Raw genomic sequence first — 24,228 nt, forward strand, 5'->3', positions numbered from 1 at the left:
ATTTTGCAGGCGCTACCGGTGCTGGTGTATTAAAGGTTGCCATCAGTCAATGTCAAAGTCAATACTTGGATATTTCACATATCCGTTTTCGCACCAAGAGATTTCAACTTTAAGAGCTCAGTCATCTGGAATGTGGGTGGAAGGTGAGACATAAAAGTTGGCATTAAAAGGGGAGAACCACAAACTAGCAAAACTGAAAAATCTGTGAATCTAATTTATTTTCTGGTGTAGTCTGGATATAATATAATATAATATAATATAATATAATATAATATAAGCACCTAAATCATACAATACAGCTAGTCTATAATACAAGCATTAAGATGCTGCAGGATAGACACATACAATAATTAAAGCACACAAGTCATATAGTACATGTTGTAAAGTTCAAGCATGAAAACTGTGCACTACTGGGGTATTTTAGCTTCAACAAATAGAACGATGCAGTACCAGCACAAGCACTAAGACTAATGCAATATTGCAATATTTTAGACAGTGATAAATGCAGCATGGAGTGATTTCATGATACTGAATAATTGGGGATGATTCTGTAGTTCTACAAATGGCACCAATGCTCTGATATAGTCTCAGCCCAATTATTTGATCTCTTTAGTTTACAAGGAAAACTACAAGACATTGGTCTCATAGAATCATGAAGTCATACAGCATATGATGATAGCATCAGGCGAAGTGATGGGGCATACTTTTAAAAACAATACCATTAATCCCATTAAAATGCTCTTTCCCCATTGCTTTGTAAATACTGGCTTATACATTAAATCAAATAAAAGCATTTCCTTTTCATAAAATTGAGTTGGAGGATACACTACATTCTGATAGCAACCTAAGTAGAATTCTTCTGTGATGCTAAATTACTTTCAAGCAAGCCTCTCCCATTTTGTCATTTTACTCTTTATTTCCACATGATGTCATGGCTGGGTGAAGAGGGGCAAATTGGCTTCCCTCTTTTCAATCTCTCTAGTTGTTCACAGCAAAGGTTTAAGCTATTGTTCAGCTCTTGGCTATGCTTTTCCCCATTTCTTCAGTAGCAATGAGAGGCCAGTCACCAAGGGTTTTCTGGAGGTAAAAAGGACCAAGTTTTAATTCCAAGAAAAATAATGAAAGATGCAACATGAAGCATATGGGTTTTGGACAGAAACACGTGCACACTTAAAATGAGACAGTGAGAGCAGTGTTTGTTCTTTGATTTCTTGATGGTCAGCAGTAGAGAATATTGTAATTATCCTTTCAGCTCTCAATCTCTTAGTGTTTCCGTCCAGTCAGCGGGAAGTCAGTTGTCACAAGAATTTTTCCCTTTGAGAAAGAGAGACAGCTTTTCCAGACTGTTTCAGTTTTTGCAGTTAATAATCCATCTCCTCTCAATCCATCTGCCACAAAAAAGGCCTCTTCAAATAGCAGATTGTTTTTATATTCTCATTGCCATTTCATTTCATTTCCAACATGTGAATATTCTCATTTTGGTACAAATCAGATAAGAGACAAAAACCTTGTCATGGCTTTCTGGTTGGCTTCAATAATTTTAGGGGAATTGTTAATCTTAGCTCAAGTTGTCTTTTAATGAAACCATATTAGTGTGGTTTATGTGGTCACATGATGCCTTTGACCATTTTAAACTCAGTTTTTTCTTTACCTTTAAAAATCATTTTTGTCCATGAAAGTCCCAGGTTTTAAATTGGATGAAGGTATTGAAAAGTCTATATTTTATATTACCATGTGAGAGGAAATAATAATTTTCTAGGTATTTGGTTATATTGGGACATCTCTAAAATTGTTATTATGTTGTAAAATAATGCCAAAGTGATAGAAACTTCTAATCCACTTGAAGCCTGAAAAAGCCTAACACAAGAACTGCTGCAGTAACTTAGAGCAATTAGATTAGATTTAGATTACTTACAGTGTGGAAACAGGCCTTTCGGCCCAACAAGTCCACACCGCCCCGCCGAAGCGCAACCACTACATTTACCCCTTACCTAACACTACGGGCAATTTAGCATAGCCAATTCACCTGACTTGCACATCTTTGGACTGTGGGAGGAAACCGGAGCACCTGGAGGAAACCCACGCAGACACGGGGAGAACGTTCAAACTCCACACAGTCAGTCGCCTGAGTCAGGAATTGAACCCGGGTCTCTGGCGCTGTGAGGCAGCAGTGCTAACCACTGTGCCACCGTGCCGCCCTCTCCCACCGTGCAGAGGTATCACTGGTTTCTAAGCATGCAACAGGTTTATTTAAAATTTATTTACAATATTGCTAAGTCATAACATGTCTACAGTCATGGTTCTGCGACTAATTGCTTCTGTGGAGTCCATTTTCTTCACTGAGAGTCTACACCCAGACATAATGAAATCAGCACAGGGAGCATAGATTACATTGAGTCACATAATCTAAAACGGGGCAATTGAATACAACACACACTGATGATGTTTTATGGAAAACTCTGCCATTGGTCTCCAATAAATTGGCATTCTAACTAAGTCAACTAAGACTTGGCACTTGTTGAGCTTTAATTTTAAATTTACCCCATCCCTGAAGGCGCCTTCCTTCTGTGGTGTCCTTGAGGTCTGTAACATGTTTCGGAATCATCGAAGCAAGCACCTTGTCACTGCCCTGGTAGGAAGAATGCTGATAATCAAGCTCCGCTATTCCACAAACCATCACAATGCATAAATGACCAATTGGTGGGTGGGCAAACAGTAGCAGGAACCCACTTGCCATTCTTAATTATACTACAAACTCAAAGGCACACTGTTAGGAATTTTCCTCTCGGAATATTCCTGTGCCTTACTCTTGGCAACAACAGGATTAACCCATTGTCTTCATGCTAAAGCTCTGAGATATTGGGAAATGTCAGTCTCATACATCAAGATTCCATTCTTGCTCTTAGGTGAACATGAACTATTCCTGATGAGGAGATGCCAGTATTGGGACTGGGGTGGATAAAGTTAAAAATCACACAACACCAGGTTAGAGCCCAACAGGTTTATTAAGAAGTATATGCTTTCGAAGTAGCTTCTAAATAAACCTGTTGGACTATAACCTGGTGTTGTGTAATTTTTAACTATGAAATATTCCATGGAACTACTCAAGAGGAGCAAGGGAGTTCACACAGTCTGCTGGAAATAATGTTTCCTCAATCAGCATCACTAAAGCAGACAAGCAGGTCATTATCTATTATCTGAGGTGTACTTGCTGTTTACTCTGTGTTGCACCCTAGGAGATGCTGTACTACATTTCTTAGACACTAAAAGAGCAGATGATAATGGGATAGGGCAAGAAAGTGGAGCTGGTGTCACAGTTCAGTAATGATTTTAGTGAATGATAAGGCAAGCTCAAAAGGTTGTGTGTCCCATTCCTGCAATCTATCCTGATGTCCTTCTATGTAAAAGGTCTAACATAGAGACAAATTGTGAAGTACATGCTCTCTTGGGAGACCAGATCACAGCTCCACAACTAACGACTATTACTGCACCTGAGAAATCATTTAGACATGGTGCAATATTTGAAAAAAAAACCTTTCATTTCATTGCTATTTTAGATAAAGATTCAGGACAGAGACCAGGATAAAAAGATTATCCCTGAGCTCTCATATATTTAACTTATTCTGCCATATGATACAGGGTGACAAGCTTCATTTATATTTGGAGGGGCTTGTCACAAATGACGTTAGGGGAGAAATTTCCACAAAGTATCATCCGACTAAACAATTCAAAAGAAAAATTAGAAGATTTTCACCATGAAAAATAAGAATGTCTGTTTTCTCTGGATAAGTCAGTCGTATAACTTACTGAGTTACATGTTTAAACAGAACAACAACACTTCTTGTCAAGTCATGAAGTTTGCTAGCAGGGAATTGTCACGTTTCACTGCCTGCCACAACACCTTCAGCAGCAAAAGGAAGAAGCCAATGGTGAGCAATCATTAAGTTTTATTACAGTAAATAACATGCTGTTATAACATATGTGTTCCAAGACAGTGATGCGTCTGGTAATAAGGCAGCAGTAATAAAACTCTCACCCTTCAATGTGCTATTCTATGATAAAATGGTGTAAAATCCAAAATGTACATTGTTGTTCACCACTGAAATGAGGGCTGGGAACTTCAACAACAAAGTATCTTTGTAAAAGTCTTTAAAAAAATACCCAAAGTGCTTCACAGACACATTAATGACAAAATGTGAATGACATAATGATAAATAAGTTGAAGGAATTAAAATGGATACATTTTTAAGAAGCACCTTGTCACAATCCTGATAAGAAAAATGATTGGAAATCAACTATTCCACCAACTATCACAAGGTGTAAATGACCAACTGAATTGCCAAAATGGTTAATTTGTTTGACTTTAGCTGTCATCTGAACAAAAGGGATTCACTGTTGGCCTCATCAGTAAGTAAAAAGATTTTTTTTTTATTATCGAGTAGTGTATCTTTTCACAAGTTGCATTAAGACAAGAGATGTAACAGTCAGGTGTTACATCAGGAGTGGAAACCATAAGCTAAAAGGAACGAATTCCATGGATTGAGAGTCTAGTCGACATGAATGAAATGAGGTAACTTTCTCACAGTTGTTTGGTGTTTTGGTGATGTTATCACACTGTTGTCAACCACTGAGCAATAGCAGATCCTCAATTTGGCAGCCGATCACTTGGACCTAGGCCTTTGCTAAAGTGAGAATTCTCCTTTTCAGAGTCTTTGTGTATTGTTTTTATTTCCCATTCACATATTATGACAAAGTGAGAATTTGCTTTGCTTGTAAGCTTTCTGGAGGCCCATGTCCAACTCTCCTCTTCTCAGGTCTGTAACAGGTTCCAACTTAAAAATGCAGGAACTGTTGTTAGGCAGCTTTTCAAGATAAAGGCAACTTGTGCTAGTTTGTATCACCATTGATAGCATTATAGGCAGACCATGGAAACCTTACAGTTGCTGTATGATCCATTCCTCTCACGATGATTCATCCCCTGAACAGAATTTGCAGGATACCCCTGACTGACCATGGTCTAACCTTCAGTCTGAATTTCAGCTCATCCCCTACTTACCAACCAGCAAGGTCCAAACTGATTTTGCTCGACTTCCAGGACTGATGTGGTCCAATCTCCTGACTGAAATGGTGCTGATACCCAGAGATACTTTGCACCAATTGCCTGGCTGACTGTGCCCAACTCCACTCCATGGATTAAATATAGTAGTATCCCTAGGACTGACAGGAGCATCCCGTTGCCCTACTAATCACACCTGCCCTTTCCATTCACACATCGCCACACACGTACCTTGCAGGCACATGCACTGGTGCAGCCCCATGTTATTCAGACCTTCCCATGTCAATGAGTCACTGTGTCCCACCATCACAAGCTGGGTTAGGCCACTGTTGGAATATTGCGTGCAATTCTGGTCTCCTTCCTATCGAAAAGATGTTATGAAACTTGAAAGAGTTCAGAAAAGATTTACAAGGATGTTGCCAGGGTTGGAGGATCTGAGCTAAAGGGAGAGGCTGAACAGGCTGGGGCTGTTTTCCCTGGAGCGTCGGAGGCTGAGGGGTGACCTTATAGGGGTTTACAAAATTATATGGGGCATGGATAGGGTAAATAGACAAAGTCTTTTCCCTGGGGTCGGGGAGTTCAGAACTAGAGGGCATAGGTTTAGGGTGAGAGGGGAAAGATATAAAAGAGACCTAAGGGGCAAATTTTTCACGTAGAGGGTGGTACGTGTATGGAATGAGCTGCCAGAGGATGTGGTGGAGGCTGGTAAAATTGCAACATTTAAGAGGAATTTGGATGGGTGTATGAATAGAAAGGGTTTGGAGGGATATAGGCTGGGTACTGGCAGGTGGGACTAGATTGGGTTGGGATATCTGGTTGGCATGGATGGGTTGGACCGAAGGGTCTGTTTCCATGCTGTACATCTCTATGACTCTATGACTGTATGGTGTCTTTCTCTCTGCTAACCTCTCTCTCTGACACACAACCTATTCCACTAAGTTGCCACCTTCTGACACAAGCTGCTGGCTGATCTTTTGTATTGAATTGCTGCTCCGAGACACAGGTTGCTGTGTTGCCATTCTCAAGTAGCGATCTATGACGGTCCAAGGACTTGTTCTGCCTGGAGCTCCTTGAATGCACCAACCGCAGCTGTAGAGGTTAGTGCAGAAACATTTACAACATGAGAGGCAGAAAAGGCAGAGGGATTACCCAAACTGGAGGTCAAAGTTCAAGTCACTAGGTATATGCTTTCAAAATATGGGCAGGCATTTGAAGAGTGGAGTATCTCAATTGGGCAAAGGTTAATTGGGAAGGTGAAGTTAATTCCAGTGATTTGTGCAATTATTGTGATACAAATACATGTACATTAGGCTCTTGTCCCCTGATGGTAAGAAGGTCGGCTCACTTTTTGAGTAGAACATTTATCTCAATGACAAGAACATGATATTTGGGGCCTTGTCCTATTATACATCATACTCACCATTACTCTTGCCTCCACTAAGAGCAATAAATCATATCGATTTCTCTAATCAAAATGAACTTTCATGTAAATGTGTTTCCAAACTGACTTTGTTGTCCAAGCCCTGCTATAGTGTTTCAGTGAAGACTAACAGGAGGCTGGCAGAACACTGCAAGCCAGGCAGCATCAGGAGGTGGAGAAGTCAATGTTTTGGGTGTAACTCTTCTTCAGGACCTGACAGTCAAAGTGATCAGACCGCGATTTGCATTTTTATAGGACTTCCTATTCTGAGTCAAATGATACTTCAACCACCCAAAAAACTGTTGAAATCGAACAGCTGTAGGATAGGAAATGGACAGTAACTTACAAAACATTAATTGCTAGAAATACTCAGCAAATTTCTGTTTTTTGGGTGGTTGAGGTGATATTTGACTCAGGTTAGGACGTCCTACAAAAATGCAAATTGTAGCGCTCTGTTGGGCACCAGGAAAAGAATTGGGCAGCTCCTACGACAGACTTGGCTCTAGCTTCTCAGCCACAAACTGTCTCATGACTTGCCTGGCTACAGACTGGAGGCCTCCTTTCCTATTTGTCACCCAAAGCTAAGGAGTTTTCCCTGGGATCTTAGCTTTTAGGAGGAGAGATAGCCAGACAGCACATTAATGATATTTGCATGTTAAGATAGTGCAGGTCACCTCCTGGCTTGTGTGACTGCATGGCAAGCAGGAGGAGTCAATGGCTTCTTGGTGTTATTGCCAGTCTATTAATCCAGAGACTGAGGTAATGTTCTCAGGGAACCATGGCAATAGCGAAATTTGAACTTAATTAAAAACAATTCTGGAATTATGAGTCGAATGATGACCATGAAGCCATTATAGATTGTCAAGAAAAACCCAACTGGTTCACCAATGTCCTTTATGGAAGTCCTTATCTGGTCTGACCTACGCCTGGCTTCAGACCCACAGTAATGTTGTGACTTGTAACTGTCCCCTGGGCAATCAGAGATGGACAATAAATGCTCATCTAGCCAGCGGCACCCACACCTGTAAATGAATAGCAGAATTGAAACTAACCATGAACACAAATTGTTTTGCTTTGTGCTGTAGTTTGGTTAAAATATCCTCTTCGTTTTTTCGCCTGTACTCCAATATTAATAGATAATTGCACTAATATTTTGCAAGAAGAAATGTGAAGATTGGCAGGAAGTCAGACAGTACCCTGTCGCTTGGCAACCATTGGGCACACAAGCCTTCAGCATCTTTCAATTCATTGATATCTTCATGTGCTCATGGTCAACTACACTTTACACTTACTAATGTTTGATGTTACGTGCCTTCATGTTTAGATTAAGTTGTGTCTCTTGCATTTCAGGCATTTCATTTTGGTGTGTTTAGAAATTTCTCTCACAAATTTGATAAAGTATAATAAAAGAAAACTAATCATTCTTCACTTTCAGAAAAAAATCGTCCATAAAAGATAAGGCTTCTAGTCCATTTTAAGAGTCAGTTTTAACAAAAATGTTTTGAAAAAGATAACATTACCTGAAAATTTGACCAAGAACAATTGGTTTTAAACTGACTTCAGGGCTGTATAATCTGAGAATTTAGGAGAATGTATGAAGTTTCATACATCACCATTTTAGCAGCAAGATGCATTATACATCATGTACTATAATGCTTCTATCTTTATAAAACGATCTATCCTTTAGTCTTTTTTCCAGGATCAAAGCCAGAGGAAATATGAGTCATGTAACAAGTGTATGATCCTACTTGCAAGATATTATACTTTGGTAGGAATGCAAATCAATTACAAAATATAGAAAGCCTACTGTTTTTTGGTGGGACTTTCTGATCTGAAACCAAATTTATGTCAATCCAAGCAATCTCAATGGCTTTCTAAGTGGTATTAGAATTTATAAACAGTCATAGTTGGCTAGAGTTTACTTCTTCAGAGTATTCCCACTCAGTGCTTTTGTTTTCACAAAAGGCCTTGAAAGACACCTAAGCCAAGTTAAATGCACCTGTATCTTAGGAGGTAAACACTTTACAACAGTTAAGTAGAAGTTTGCTGTTCAATTCTCAATTCTACAACCTGACCATAAAATCTCGGCTAACATTTAAATGCATCACTGACTGAGGAGGAAGTTATGGTTACTCTCTATCAATAGAGACATCACACTGTGCCACTGTCTGCTCTCTGTGGTAGAAATAAATTCTCTGTCATTATTGCAAAGAAGAGGAAAGTTGCACAGCCTTGTTTGACTGACATTTGTTCCTCAACCAATATAAGTGAAGTAGATTTGGTCATTGCCTTACTGTTGTTTGCAGGAGCTGGTGTATCAGATAACAATTCTGAAAGGGCTAATGTTAGAGACTGCAGTAAGCTGCATCCAATCTGATAATGTCATAAGGACTTGCGTGGGGAATATGATCTTGGATCTTCTAGCATAAAGACCTATATTTACAGGTTTCACCAATAGTTTTATTAACATTGTTTCATGCTAACCTAACTGTACCTGGTAGCTATCATATAATATTATCTTGTTTAATGCAAAAGCCTCTTATTAAGGCTCACTTGTGTTTTTTTGCCTATCACTGAAAAAAATGGGTGGGCTGCTAGAACCAACCAAGGAAAGGGGATGGTGGTCACAAAATAAGCCAACTACAATGTGGTAAATGGCTGGTATCATACTCCAAAAATAGGAGCTTTCTGTGAGCAAATTGGCTGTTGCCCTTCCAATGTGACTCTACGTGACAAAATGGACTCTGTATAAATGCAAGATTTTTTATTTTTTTAACCATGATTCAGGTTACATATACGCATTGCTCCTAGAAACCTGCTCTAATTTATGAATCACAAAATATTACTCAGGGAATGAGAACAACTAATATTTTGTGAAGAGCTTCCAACGTACTTTATCCATTAGGAAAAGCAGCATGGACTGCTCTGCTCCAGGTGAGCTACTCCTGGAGTACTGTGTCTAGTTTTGGTCTCCTTACTTGAGGAAGGAAGTACTGGCACTAGAAGGGCTGCAGGGGAGGTTCACTGGATTAAATCCAGAGTTGAGGGGGTTGGCTTATAAGTATAGATTGAGTAGACTGGGATTGTACTCACTGGAATTTAGAAGAATGAGGGGCAATCTTATAGAAACATATCAAATCATGAAAGGAATAGATAAGATAAAAGCAGGGAGGTTGTTTTCACTGGTGGGTGAAACTAGAACTTGGGGGCATGGCCTCAAAATAAGGGGAAGCAGATTTAGGACTGATTCTGTGGATTTTCCTGCTCAGTGAAAAAGGCTAGCTTGTTGAATGTTTTTATGGCAAAGACACATTTTTGAACAGTAGAGAGATGAAGGGTTCTGGTGAGTGGGCGGGTAAGTGGAGCTGAATTCATGAAAATAATCAGCCATGATCTTATTGAACAGTGGAGCAGATGGCCTATTCATGATCCTATTTCTTATGTTCTTATTATTTTATTATGAGAGTTTCTTTTGCAAGTTACTTGGGCTAACTCATGATTATTCTTTAAATATTTAACTATAACTGTTTAGCCAGATCTAGCTGCAGATAACAAGCAGTTTCCTTGACTCCTGCCACCATACCTCCCCCTACCTCTTGAGACTGAACTCATGTACATGGACATCTGTTGCTTTCCCCTGTTTATAGTGAGTTGGGAACCAGCTAAGAGTCTGTAGCCCGATGTGAAGCACCTGTTTGTATCGGTGTGCCAGGATGCTGTGGACATACAAGGCGGGAGGCTTGCTGAGATGTCTGCTGCTTTAACGTAAGCAATCAATAAAATACAGATAAAGCCAAGAAAGGTCACCTTGAGATGGTATCTCAGTGTGTGCAGCTGAGGTTAGAGATCATCATGAGCATCATCTGACAGCTGCTTTGTAAACACTTCTTCAGGTTAGTCAGGATCAAGGAACACCAGAAGTGACGTTTTTAAAAAAGCATCCAAGCATTTTGTATTCTGATTACTGAGTCTGTATTTCTATGTAAATCAAGCTGTCTATGTACTTTAGAAACAGTGATGTTTGCCTGATCATCAGCTAATCCTTGCACTGATATGGATTTCAAAATGACCTAAAGTACTGAATGGTTATTGAGTGCAACAACAAAAATAAACAGACCACTGACACCAGAAAATGTTTTAACTGCTTCCAGTCACATGCAGAAGCACTTACTGATCCAGCGATAAAAATTATTCAACTCTGACTTGATAGAAAACTAGTTTCTACAGGAACTGACATTGAGTGATCAATCAAATAGGAGGTCCCTATCATAAATGATCAATCAGGCAGGTCCAGAAAAATTATGCAAATAGTTTCAATATTCAGCTTCTATTTGTTAGGACTGGAACAGATCAGCTGTTCTCTTACAAGGTTCCATATTACATCCATCTTGTGCCTGATTAATTTGTCTTGTCTAAGTTGAGTGGGGGTGGTGGTGGGGACGGGTATGGAGGATGAAGGAAGAGGTGGCTCATGGTCGTATTGATGTCATTGTTGTGTTAACTGCATCAAATCTACCAGCAAGTTTCTAGGCTGTTATTTTAATTTAAAAGACATATTACAAAATGCCTTGCCTATTGTGTTACTGAGTCATACATTAATTTAGTCTTTAAATTAGCTCAGCACAATAGGAGTATTTGCAAGGAATGTATTAGTGGATTCAGCATTTCTGGGCTAAAGAGAGGTGAAAAGACATAGTTAATCTTCTTGCTCTTGATCACTATAAAATTCTCTGTTGGAAAGTACGTTTTGTGTGTAGGATGCTAAAAGTCCATGACATTTCCATACTTCTGGGAAGGTAGTGAGAGGCTGGAAACCTTACAATCTTCAAAAAAAATATTTGGATGAGTACTTCAAATATTATGACATCCAAAGATGACACAAGTGCAGGAAATTGGGATTAGCACAATTTTAGTTATGTCAGTGCAGATTGATGGGCCAAAAGGCCTTTACTGTACTGTGTGAATCCCTTCACATATGTTTTGAAGAATTAATACTGGAGAATAGAAGCACAAAGAGCAATAGGTATTCAGTGTTTTGCTTAGTTATGTGTGAACTTTTTTTAGATTAGATTACTTAGTGTGGAAACAGGCCCTTTGGCCCAACCAACCCTCCAAAGAGCAACCCACCCAGACCCATTCCCCTACATTTACTCCTAACACTACGGGCAATTTAGCATGGCCAATTCACCTAACCTGCACATTTTTGGACTGTGGGAGGAAACCGGAGTACCCGGAGGAAACCCACGCAGACACGGGGAGAATGTGCAAACTCCACACCGACAGTTGCCCGAGGCAGGAATTGAACCCAGGTCCCTGGTGCTGCGAAGGAGCAGTGCTAACCACTGTGCCACTGTGCTGCCCCACACTTGTTTGGAGGGCAGGTAAATCTCATGGGAACAAAACAGCCAAAGGCAGCCAAAACTAAAATTGCACAAGCATTGTGGCTTAATGCATGAAACTGCTTCTGAGAACTCCAGAAAACTCCCTCTGCTGGAAAAACTGTATAGATGATTTCACAGAAACAGGACTTACATTGCACATTTCAAAACACTACACACTGCAGAACTGTTGCAAACTCAAACCCTGAGTTCAGCATTGAATACACAATCAGCCTTTCTGTCCTGCTTTGATGATAATACTCACATCTTTCAGGTACTTGACATACATGAGTAGCTTTCATTTTGCCGGGAATGTTCACAATTCCTGATGAGACAACAATCTCCATTATACCAGGCTGTGATGCTTGCATCCTCTACAGGTCAAACTTTGGATTCAAATAAAAAGTAAGCAGCCTTCATTGTGAGAATATAGATGTTAACTGTAATGTTAAAGCAACTTTAAATTTGGCAGCACGTTCCATTAGAAAATGAGAATGAAAATAATAAATCTTAGTAACTTACAGCTAGAAAAGAAAAGAAATCTGCAGTTCTTTACACTTTTGCTCAAAGCAGAAGGGAAATAGGTGTGAAAAATCTTAGGCTGAACTAATTATTCTCTAATACTATCCCAGATCCTTTGACATGGAAAGAAAACCCCTGACTCTACTTGCAAAGAAGCGTGAGGAAACTGTAACTTAAACATATATGTGGTATGCATTCGTGCCCAGAGTCGGGCGTGTGGTGCTGGAAAAGCACAGCAGGTCAGGCAGCATCTAAGGAGCAGGAGAATTGACGTTTCGGGCATAAGCCCTTCACCAGGAATGAGACTTGTGGGTTGGGGGGGCTGAGATATAAATGGGAGGGGTGAGGGGTTAGTGGGGGGGAGGTAGCCTAAAGTATGGGTCCCTACGGGAAACGTGGCTAAAATCCCAGAACTGCAGCGGACCTTCCCTTTTACCCTGCCCAGTTTGCTTCATGTTTGGCCAGAACTACTGAGATTCCTTGGCTAAGAGTTATTTAGAATTTTTCAATGTGGGTCTAAAGCCTGCTCAGGGGCATACGCCTAAACAAATCAGCTGGAGTGCAATTCTTCATGTTGCCCCCTCCTACCAGCCAAAACGCTCCACAATGGACAGTGCCCCCCATCGCCATTCCCCTCTGCAGAAAGGACAGTACTAACCTCCCACTAAACCTCCATGACAGTGCTCACCCCTCTCCTGACTCACCCTGAGAATCTCTGGCTCCAGCCTGTCTGATTTCAGAAGGTCCAACATAGTTACAGCGTGAAGGTGTGTAAGGATGGGAGGCAGTGTTAGGGACTGAGGGAGGGAAGTGAACACATTTGGAAGTGTGAGGTGTCACCATGAAGCCTCAAAATGTCAGCCATGGGATAATTAATAATGTTTTTTAAAATAGTTGAAGCAGAGTTGGAAATAGAAAACCTTTCAAGCTTTGGAGCTTGAAAGCTTTGGAGGATTTCAGTTCCTTACAGAGCACCATAGAAAGGGGATATGCTGTGTTTTCTCCCAAAACTCCTTTACCAAGAAGGTTTCAGGTACACTCGTCATTCCTGAAGAAGCAGGATTTGGAAATCTGAGCCGGGAATGCAGTGCTCAGTGGTCGCACAAAAAAAAAATACTAGTGGACCTGCAATCTGACAGTGTTTCTCACTCTTGAGAAGATTCAGGCCAATATTTCCTACCTGAATGAAAATGTGTAACTAACATTTATATTAAATGGCAGAACAATACCAAGATAATTGCTTCAGGGATTTCCAGTTTTTAGCTTTGTAATTCCCAACCAAAGACTTTAAGCAGAATTTTATCTACTGTTAGGACACAGTTCAGTCCCAGTGTTAGTGTCTTTGACAGATAGCTCATGTCAGGAGAGTTGATCTGCCCCAGTCAGGAGCCTATCAAACCTCACAGTTAATTATTGGGAAAATGTAAATGATGAAATTCCCACAGTAATCAGGAAGCAGGAAAAGCACATTGGCAACATTTGTGAGGATTACTGTCTGCCCTATTTCAACTGTTTTTTATAATAATCTAACCATCCCCTGACCTCGAAATGTGATCAGGATGAATACTGCATTAAAAAGGTTGATGTGATGTTGCCCGTTGACTTCCAATATTCTGACAGAGGACTGAAGAAAGAATTCCAGTTAGAAATGGATTTTCCTGTTTATCTTCATGACCTCTGTCGAACTCCAGACTTCCCTGTACAAATCTAACCTTTTCCAAACTATTGCTATTGAACAGAAAGAAAACTACAAAGCTAGAAGTTTGAGAGCACATGAAAGTGCCATCAACAGTGGAGTGGTCAGCAAGAGCAAAATTTCCAGCTGAGTGGATGTATTAAAATCAACTGTTTGTGATGTGCTGAACTTTGATCCCAGCAAGAAACAATAAACACTCTGCAGCAAGGTCTCACATTAAATTTTAAACTCGCCGTAATGGCTAGGAAAACACAGCAACCATTAAATTCAGTCTGTCAATTTCTGTGCTAGAGGAGTCTCTGATTTCAATGAAAGGCTGGTTAATTGTTACATTGCAGATAGACAGAAACCAAGCTCTGTAACAATTAACCAGCCTTTCATTGAAATCAGAGACTCTAGCACAGAAATTGACAGACTGATTATAATTGTTGCTGTGGTTTCCTGGATTTTACAGCTAGTTTAAAATTTAATGTTGTAATGCTGTTAAAGCACAGATTGCAGCAGTAGAGTGCTGATAGGTGGCAGCAGCCATTTTTGCATTGGGAACATTGACTTGAATGTGAAACTGGGCATGAGTGATGGTGTGGTGGAGAGAGGATGCAAGGAGAAATAGGGGCAGAATGAGAAGACCTAGTGTGGGAGGGAGGGAGGGTGTGCAGTGATTTGAAATAGGTGCAGTTGGCTCACTATAACAAGTCTGGCCTGCTCTACTTACTGTCCGTCCTCCAGTTTAAAAGAATTGGAAAATTGTACTTCACTAATGCCACTTAAAAGATAACCTCACCTCTTAAGGTGGGGGGAGCACATTCTGACCGCAGGCAAGTTTCAGGGAAATATGCACTTTGAGAGATAGCTGCAAGTTATCTAGACAATTCATTCAGCTTCATTGGAGGTCCTGGTTCAGGCAATGGGTAGGAGGAAGGGAATCCTGCTAAACTCCCGAGAAGAAACTGAAAACCCTCAATGGAGCATCTTTTCCAATAGCAGAAGAGATCACTGGAAAGCTTCACTTCTCAGAGTTTAGCTCCAAGGGTATGGCTGTAAGGTTTGAGAAAGATCAATGACCAAGCCAGACATATGAAGATAAAAACATTGCTGCCTACATGAATTACTCTCTCCCGACACCTACACCCACCTTCAGCCTTCCGACTCACAACAGTCCCTGTTAGGGAAGGATATTATTAAACTGGAGAAAGTTCAGAAAATATTTACCAGGATGTTGCTAGAAATGGAAGGTTTGAGTTATAAAAATAAACAGGAGAGGCTGGGATTTTTTCACTGAGGGGTGAACTTGTAGAAACTTAAAGTCATGAGGGGTATTGATAAGGTGAATAGCAAGGCCTTTTCCCTAGCATGGTGGTGTTTAAAGCTCGGGGGCATGTTTTCAAATTGTAGAGAAAGTCTCAAAAAAGATGAGGGACAACTTGTTTACACAGAGAGGAGTTCATGCCACAAATACTGCCTGGCATGCTGCAGACTTGATTTCATTTATTGTAGTCATGTGTACCTAAGGACAGTGAAAAACTTTGTTTGCGAGCAATACAGGCAGATCATCATGTTATGGACCAGGCCAGACAGCCTCAAACCATTTCACGAAAGTAACGCAGACCCTAACTTTGCGAGTTGTTTTGAGCAGGTATAAAGTGGATATTCCGGGAGTAATGCAGCTGGCCCAACCACTTAGTTTTAAACAAAACAGAATTTATTTGCAATATTATTTAATGAAATACAAACAAAAGAGCACAGAGTATAGAATATAGAATAACTTAACCTATCTGAAAACCCAACAGACTATCCCAACTTAATGATGCTGTTCCAAATTCCTGCAGGAATCCCCATAAACACCCTCTTGACAAAAAGGTACAATCAAACACAGGGTCTTACAAGAGAGAGACAGAGAGATGGCAGAGGGATTCAGCTTGGAACACCTTCTTCCATGTAGCTGTTTCTTGGACCAGCAGCCTCAAACTGACTGACTATTTTTAGTGAATTGCCAAACTACTTTTAAAAAAAACCCAAACCAAACCAATCCAAAGAAAAGCCAAACTGGGAGAATAGGCCACTTACCTTTCATTGTACAATTTTTTAAAAACCTGAAAGCCTTTTCCTTGAGGCAGTATCTGTTAGCTACAATAACACTGGCCCTAAAACCCTCCAAACTTAGACTTTTTGGAATTGTTGCTTTTATGACCTCTCCGGGAAAAAAAAAGCCAGGGACAACATAACCTTGTTAAAGGAGCAATATTGTCACATTAGTAAGCAAGAACATATAAATCATAAGGTACTTAGACAGAGCGAGGCATCCGGATTACACTGCACAGGAGGTGCTTGAAGCAAGATCAACATTAACAAGATCAACATTATTTGAAGTTAGAGAGTCTGTTCAACAGTCTAATAACAGCAAGGAAAAAAGCTGTTCTTGACCCTGTTAGTGCATGCTTTCAAGCTTCTATCTCCTCTACCTGAGGGAGAGGTTGTAGGAGAGCATTACCAGGGTGGAAGGGGTATTTGATGATATTGGCTGCCTTTCTGTGGCAATGAGAAGGGTAGATGGAGTTCATGGATGGAAGGTTGTGATGGTCTGGGCTGTGCACACCACCTTCTGTAGTTTCTTTCAGCACCTGATATTTATTTCACTCAAATGTTGCTTGGCTTCTGAGGACAGACAAGTAAGAATACACTGAATCCACCAAGTTACATTTCAAAAACTCCCTGTTTATTTTCCACTGTTGATTTCAGCACAGAAACCATTGTGTTCCTTGAAGGATTCAGCCCAGGTTTTCTTTAGTTTATATCATTCTGACTTCCTTTTGTAATCTTAAGCAAATATTTACCCAATGCTTTTTAAACATTGTTAACGGGCATGCTGGCAGACTGCTCAAAATATCCACTGCTGTGTGGAAAATAACTCTAGCTTCTTGTTTTAAGATACACTGATTAATATTTTAGTATATTCAAAAATACTTGAAATGCAAAATACTCATACTACTTCAGAAATCCATGGCATAGTTGACAGATTCTGTACTCCAATTGGTTTTTTTCTTTGCCATGTTTAAACCCAGGACTTATATAGCTACAAGGGACATGTTGTCTCATTCAGGAATTTCCTGAGATGGTTCACGTTCTGTAATAATTTACTTTGAAAACTCAAACCTTATGTCATTGTCTCCTGATAAACGTAAAAAAAGACATTTGTATTGTATTTCCAGATGAGGACAGATTGACTGTGTTTTAAATATAGCTAGGGTTAAAATAGATTCAGTCTTTCCTGACAACATTTCAAAAATAGCAACCAAAAGGCTTGATTTCTTTGGGAAACTGGGTAGGTCATTTATATGTAAGTTAATGATGGGGTGGGGCAGTTCACTATCTCCTCAACACCTGATGAATTTAAAGAGCTAAAGTGATAAAGATATCATTTTAAGCTAAATTGCTGGTTTAGCCACATCTAGCACAAGGCATCACTCTTGCTAAAGGAATTGAAACCAATGTCATAGTCATGGAGTTTTACAAAATTGAAAAAGGCTTTTTGGCCCATCATTTCTACACCAATCATCAAGCACCTATTTACTTCTGTCCCAAATTCCAGCACTTGGCATATAGCCTTACATCCAATGGCACTCACTTCAAATGATAATCTAAATACTTTTAACTGTAGTGATGGTTTGTGTCTTTAACATTCTTTTAGATACATGAAAAGATTCTTCATTAATTTCCTTCTAAACCCTTTACTCTTCATTCTAAATCTATGCCCCCTCCTTTTCAAGGTCTACTATGGGGAAATGTTTTTCCTATTAGTCCTATCGATGTCCCTCACAACTTTGTACACCCTGATTAGGTACACCCTCAGCCTCTCTGCTCTTAGGAAAACAAAGAGCACCTTCCTAATGAAGGGCTTTTGCCTAAAACATTGATTTTCCTGCTTCTCAGATACTGCCTGACCTGCTGTGCTTTTCCAGTACCACCCTAATCTCGACTCTGATCTCCAGTCCTCACTTTCATCTAAGGAAAATAAACACAGCCTATTTAGCCTCTCTTCATAGTTGAATCATTCCAGTCCATGCAAAAACCTAATAAATTTATTCTGCACCCTTTCTAGCACAAATATATTCTTTAATGCTCAAGATAGTGGCCAAGAGGCTTGTTAAACAATTGATTGCCCTTTAAAATACCTGCCAGTGCTCCTCAAACAGGCTGCAGGGTATATTGCCCACTTTCACTAGTTGTTGGAATTAAATGGAAAAAGTGCTAGTTAAGTGTATGCTTAGTACTTAAAGGGATAGTCACACTTTATTGTTAACATTTAAAATGGCACGAAGTAATGCCTTAGACCTCATGGGACGAGGGAACAGGTGAATGTTATATTAATTAAAAGTTAAATATTGGGTTTGAGTTGCTTGTATAAATGAAAGAAGTTAGTAATCAATGGGTTGAGTTTGAAGCAGTTTAGTTAATGGGAATAAAGCTCTCAGATAAAAGGGTGGACTTGAATTCTATTAGATGTAGCAATTTTTTGAAGTAAAAGAGAGGAGAAAAAAGTGAAGTGTTATGAAACACTAATTATAATTTTTTGATGATATCCTTAAAAATACCAAAACAAATATTGATAAACTCTTGACAAAATATTTCAAAAAATTAGGGCTGAACTACCCCAACCTGCAGAAACCACCAAGGGAAAGCAAGTACTTGCGATCAGCTTCTTAAGAGGGAACCCTCTTTTGTCTGGAGGACAATGTTCCTTGGTGGATTAGGTAGCATCCATAGAGAGATAACAAGCTAATGTTTCAAACCTCGGTGATTCTTCATCAGAGCTGAAGTGAAGTAGGCAGGGACAGCATTTATGCTATAGTTTTGTGTGGGGGGTATAAGGTGCTGATGGAGAAAAAATGTTGGTCGTTCAATTTAAGTGATCAGAATGTGAAAATGGCAGATCAATGGTGTGTCTCCTACCAGAATTGAAAGGACTGACAGTCCCACTGGGATGGGGGGGGGAAGAGGAGAGATGATATAGAAACAGAATGTAACAAGCTAAAAGAAAGGGGAGAAATGAGAGCTTGTTTGCATGTTTGAAGGTATTGAGCTCAATATAAGGTTCAGAAGTCTGTAAAGAGAGCAGTCTGATGCCATGAAGCTGGTCCTTTCTCAATGTTACTTTGTCCTTGAGTTTTTTTTCAGAGAGGGGGTAACTGACCAGGCTCCAACTAGACTGGGTTTGAAAAGTTTAGATTAGATTCCCTATGGTGTGGAAACAGGCCCTTTGGCCCAACCAGTCCACACCAACCCTCCGAAGAGTAACCCACTTAGACCCATTTCCCTCTGACTAATGCACCTAACATGGCCAAATCATCTGACCTGCACATCTTTGTGACTGTAGGAGGAAACTGGAGCACTCGGAGGAAACCCACACAGACACAGGGAGAACGTGCAAACTCCACACAAGGTCACCCGAGGCTGGAATCAAACCTGGGACCCTGGTGCTGTGAGGCAGCAGTGCTAACCACTGTGCCGCCCTTTATTGGGGTTCTTTTTGTTTACCCTAACAGGTAATGTCTCTGGCCAAGGGCTTTCATGTCTTTAAAACAAACTGGTATAACCAAGGAGGTGTGGCCAACTCTCTAGCTGTGCAGGTCAGTTCAGTTCGGGGGTGAGTTGAGTCAGGGTCACAGTTGAAATTGGAAGCTCTCTCCCTCCTTCTTTCCCTCTGACAACATAACATGTACGCTTTTTGTGTCATTTTTGCTTTTTGTGCTAAGGGATCTGTTTATCGGGATTGTTGCAAGTATTTTGGAAAAGCATCATTAAGTCAGGATAGCCTGTCAGCCTTGAATAGGATACATTATTCAGATATTCTAATTTTGGTTCATTGTGTTTCATTCTGTAATTTTGTAGATAAATTCTGTTTGTATAGAACTTGGCAGTCAGAACAGCTAATTCACTCTGAGAATATCCACTGTACACTTTCCTGAAACAAATAGCAAAGTTATAGTCTGGGCTATCTGCTTAGAAATGTTTTGAAGAGTTGGGTCTGGTCCATAACACTGAAAATGAAATGTTGTTCCTCCAGTTTGCAATTCACTAGAACAGTACAGCATGCCAAGGACAGACAAATGGGCATGCGAACAGGACACTGTGTTTAAATGACCAGCAACAGGAAGGTCTGGGACTTGCTGGAGGTGTTCTGCAAAGTGCTCAATGTAGATTAGGCCACGTTGGGTGCAGGCTGGAGGAGGTACAGGTGGAATGCTGCTTCATCTGGGAAGACTGTTTGTGGTGTAAAGGGAGGGGGTGAAGGAGCAGGTGTTACACCTTCTGTGGTTACATGGGAAGGTGCTGTGAATGGGTGGGGGGTGGTGTTGGTGTGTGTCCTGGAGGGATAGATCCCTGTGAATTGCAGACGGGGGAGTGAGGGGAAGATGTATTTGATGGCGATGTTCTGCTGGAGTTGTCTGAAATGGCAGAAAATGAGCCTTTGAATGTGGAGCTTGGTGGGATGAAAAGTGAGGACAAGGGGGACCTGACCATGCTGTCGTGAGTGAAGGGAAGGGACAAGGGTGGAAGCGCGGGTGATAGGTGATATGTCCTCACTTTTCATCCCCACAGCCTCTGCATTCGAAAGATCATTCTTCGCTATTTCAAATAACTCCAGCAGGATGCCACCACTAAAGGCATCTTGCCCTTATTCCCACAGTCTGTGTTTTGCAGGCATCAGTCCCTCTGGGACGCCCCGTCCATTCTACAACCGCTGCCCCCCCACCCTCACTTCACAGCACCTTCACATCTAACCGCAGAACGTGCAACACCTGCCCCTTCCCCATCTCCCTGCTCACCATCCCAAGGCCTAAACAGTTTTTCTGGGTGAAACAACATTTCATCTGTACCTCCTCCAATCTTGTGTATTGTTTTCTCTACACCCAATGTGACCTACCCAATACAAAGTTTATTTTATTGTTAGAACGTTGGAATTCCCTCTCTAACAGAGTGCTTCAAGCTGGCAATACATCACCCCCTTCTCAAGAGCAATAAGGGATTGGCAAAAACACTGACCCAGCCAGTGGTGCCCACATCCCATGAATGAAAAAAATTGATTTTCTTTTCATTGCTCTGTTGATAATTCTGTAATTTATCATTCAGTCTGTCTGAATGTGTGTATATATAGGAGCCTTAAGATTGACAGAAATCTAATAGTACGTTTCAGCCACAATCCATCATTTGACCTGATATTTCTGTGTTCTGTGATCTCAAGGCAGCCACCCATTGGAGTTGTGGTTCCAATGTACATGCATATTTACTTATTTTCCAATTAAAGTGCAGACATTAATGTAATAATCTTCATATAGTCTGACAATTTGAAACAAATTCAACAAACTTTCTTTTGACCACTTCCATTAGTCTCAAAACTAATGGCAGCATGAAAACGCTTTCTCACTTTAACATATAATAATGTATAGCGCAATGCAACTCCAGGGATCAGCTCACTTTCATGTTAGATCTCTTGCAGTGTCTCATTCAAAGCCCTATTCCTTTGAGATATTTAAGGAACCTGTAAATATTTACATAAATTTGCTTTCTTGCTTTGCTCATTTTGTGAAAAGTTAAGGCTAGTTGGCTGTTTGCATTCATGGTAGTGTTTGGTGGAGTGCAAAGGAATTTTGTTTTATCTAGTAGGAGGAGAGGTGACATTAAAGTTATAGCAACTGCAGGAGAACCGATAAGTAGTAGAGGCATTGTGTAAAACAACTGCGATTGACACCCATGTAATTAATTTGTTAACTTCAGTTCTTAACTAAATCTTAGTTCTGAGAACAATTGAGAATCAGAATAATCTTTTGCTGACAATTAACTGGAGACCCATTTCAAAATGCGGTGACACTGGGACAGTAGCTAACACTGCTGCCTCACAGCACCAGGGATATGGGTTTGATGCACATTCTCCCTGTGTTTGTGTGGGTTTCCGTCGAGTGCTCCGGTTTCCTCCCACAAAGATGTGCAGATTAAGTAGATTGGCCATGCTAAAGTGTCCCGTAGTGTTCAGGGATGTACAGTCTAGCCTTGGAAAATGCAGAGTTGCAGAGATTGGGTGGGATGCTGTTTGGGAGGGTCGGTGCAGGCTCAGTGGATTGAATGGCCTCTTTCCACACTGTAGGGATTCCAGGAAAATCCAGTGTGACACTCCCTCAGTGTTACATGCAAAAACTGCTACCAACAAAAGGGCACATTGTACAGGCATATTTGAGGAAGAAATATGAACAAATATACAGTTAAATTACAGAAACCAAACAGGAGGAAGAAAATACACACTTTACAAAAAAGGCATAAGTAAAACCCAGCCTCTCTGAGAAAGAGCTGTTACTATACATTCTGGCCAATGCTGGTAACACTAACTGATATTTGGTCATTCCCTTACTGAATGGCTAACCAGTAAGAATAATGGCGAATACTGGGAGCAGTGGTTTTAATGACAGCTGAAAATGTGTCTCAGAAACAGTTTATTTACATTGTGTTACGATCCCCAAATTTTACTAACAACTTACACATGCAGAGCAGTGCCTTTTCAAGGGTTTTAGCAACCTGACGTTTAATGGTCAGTCTGAAGATTTATCCTTACCTGTTCCCAAAATAAATTTTTCCAGGTTTATTGGGAAGAATATGGTTGGAGAAAATCAAACTCAGCTGAAGTTGTTCCAGATTCTGAGACCAATCTATCACAAATCCTAAAGAAATCTGCCACTGTTTTCAGTGGGGATCTAGGAAGCATGGAAAAGATCTCTGCCACATCTAGCATACCAGTGATGAAGAAAGATAAATTGGTATGTATCTGTGGTGAGTTTAAGGTCACTATCAATCCAATATCATGTGTTCAGCAGTAATCTTTGTCTTTTAATCAATAACCAATTTACTGAAGGTCACTGTTTCAGTAAAATTGACCTTTAGTCATGTCTATCTCCAGATGAATCTTGAGTCACTAATACTTGCTGATGGTGGCAGAATTTCAAATGGAATCAGGTTAGATCATCCCTCCGAATGAGTGAATCCTTAATGATCATGCGATGATCAATGAGAGATTGTGAATAAGGCCATAATTGAGTTAAAGACACGTATCCTGTGGTTATGAAATTGGTTAACTGGTGTTTGAACATAACATAGAAATGAGGAGAGAAGTAGGCCATTTGGCTCTTTGAGCCTGCTATGCCATTCAGTAAGATCATGGCTGATCCTTTCATAGCCTCAGCTCCACTTACCCACCTTCTCACCATAACCCTTAATTCCTTCACTGTTCAAAGAATGATCTATGTTAGCTTTAAAAGCATTTACTGAGGAAGCCTCAACTACTTCACAAGGCAGGGAATTTCACAGATTTACAACCTCTGGGTGAAGACATTCCTTCTTGATTCATAATCTTATAGAGACATAATTTTATATGTCTCTATAAGATTCCCACCCCCGACCAATCCTTCTTAATTCCAATGAATATAATCCCAGTCTACTCGTCTCTCCTTATAAGACAATCCCCTCAACTCCGGAATCAACCTAGTGAACCTCCTCTGCACCCCCTCCAGTTTCAGTACATCCTTCCTCAAGTGAGGAGACCAAAACTGCATGCAGTACTCCAGGTGTGGCCTCACCAGCACCCCTTATGCAGCTGCAACATAACCTTCCTGCTTTTAAACTCAATCCCTTTAGCAATGAAAGTCAAAATTCCATTTGCCTTCCAAATTACCTGTTGTACCTCCAGACCAACGTTCTGTGATTCATGCACAAAGACACCCAAGTCCCTCTGCACAGCAGCATGTTACAATTTTTTACCGTTCAAGTAATAGCCTTTTTTACTGTTATTCCTACCAAAATGGATGACTTCACATTTTTTCACGTAAGCACTGCCCCTACTGGGCCTTGCATGTTACTGATTTCCTGGTCACATGGGTGTTTTTCCTGGCGGTGAAAATGCTTTCACTGTGATACAGCTTTGGAAGGAAGGAATGATTGAGCTTTAATTTTTGATCTGAAACCAGTAATTTAAATAACACATCAGCAGAAGCCAAAAGTTCACAAAACCTCATCAAAATTATCATTTCTCTTTTGTATTGCAATTCGCATTCTACTGTGGAAACTATTCTTGTAAAGACTGGCTATTTAAATCCTTTAGTTATGGAACATA

The 24,228-nt window shown here is 40.4% G+C and overlaps 1 long non-coding RNA gene across 1 annotated transcript; it reads right to left on the minus strand.

The window, feature by feature from the left end:
- Positions 1 to 281: 281 nt before the first annotated feature.
- On the minus strand, positions 282 to 22,814 carry LOC122563120 (uncharacterized). Its single transcript, XR_015750985.1, has 3 exons — positions 22,678 to 22,814; positions 12,120 to 12,179; positions 282 to 1,077 (listed from the first exon to the last, which is right to left on the minus strand). It is a non-coding gene; the product is annotated as an uncharacterized LOC122563120 (long non-coding RNA).
- Between the last annotated feature and the right edge of the window lie 1,414 nt (positions 22,815 to 24,228).

The sequence above is a fragment of the Chiloscyllium plagiosum genome, unplaced genomic scaffold, assembly GCF_037043375.1.
Source record: "Chiloscyllium plagiosum isolate Xiang-an unplaced genomic scaffold, Cpla_swu_hap1 HiC_scaffold_26, whole genome shotgun sequence".
NCBI lineage: Eukaryota > Metazoa > Chordata > Chondrichthyes > Orectolobiformes > Hemiscylliidae > Chiloscyllium > Chiloscyllium plagiosum.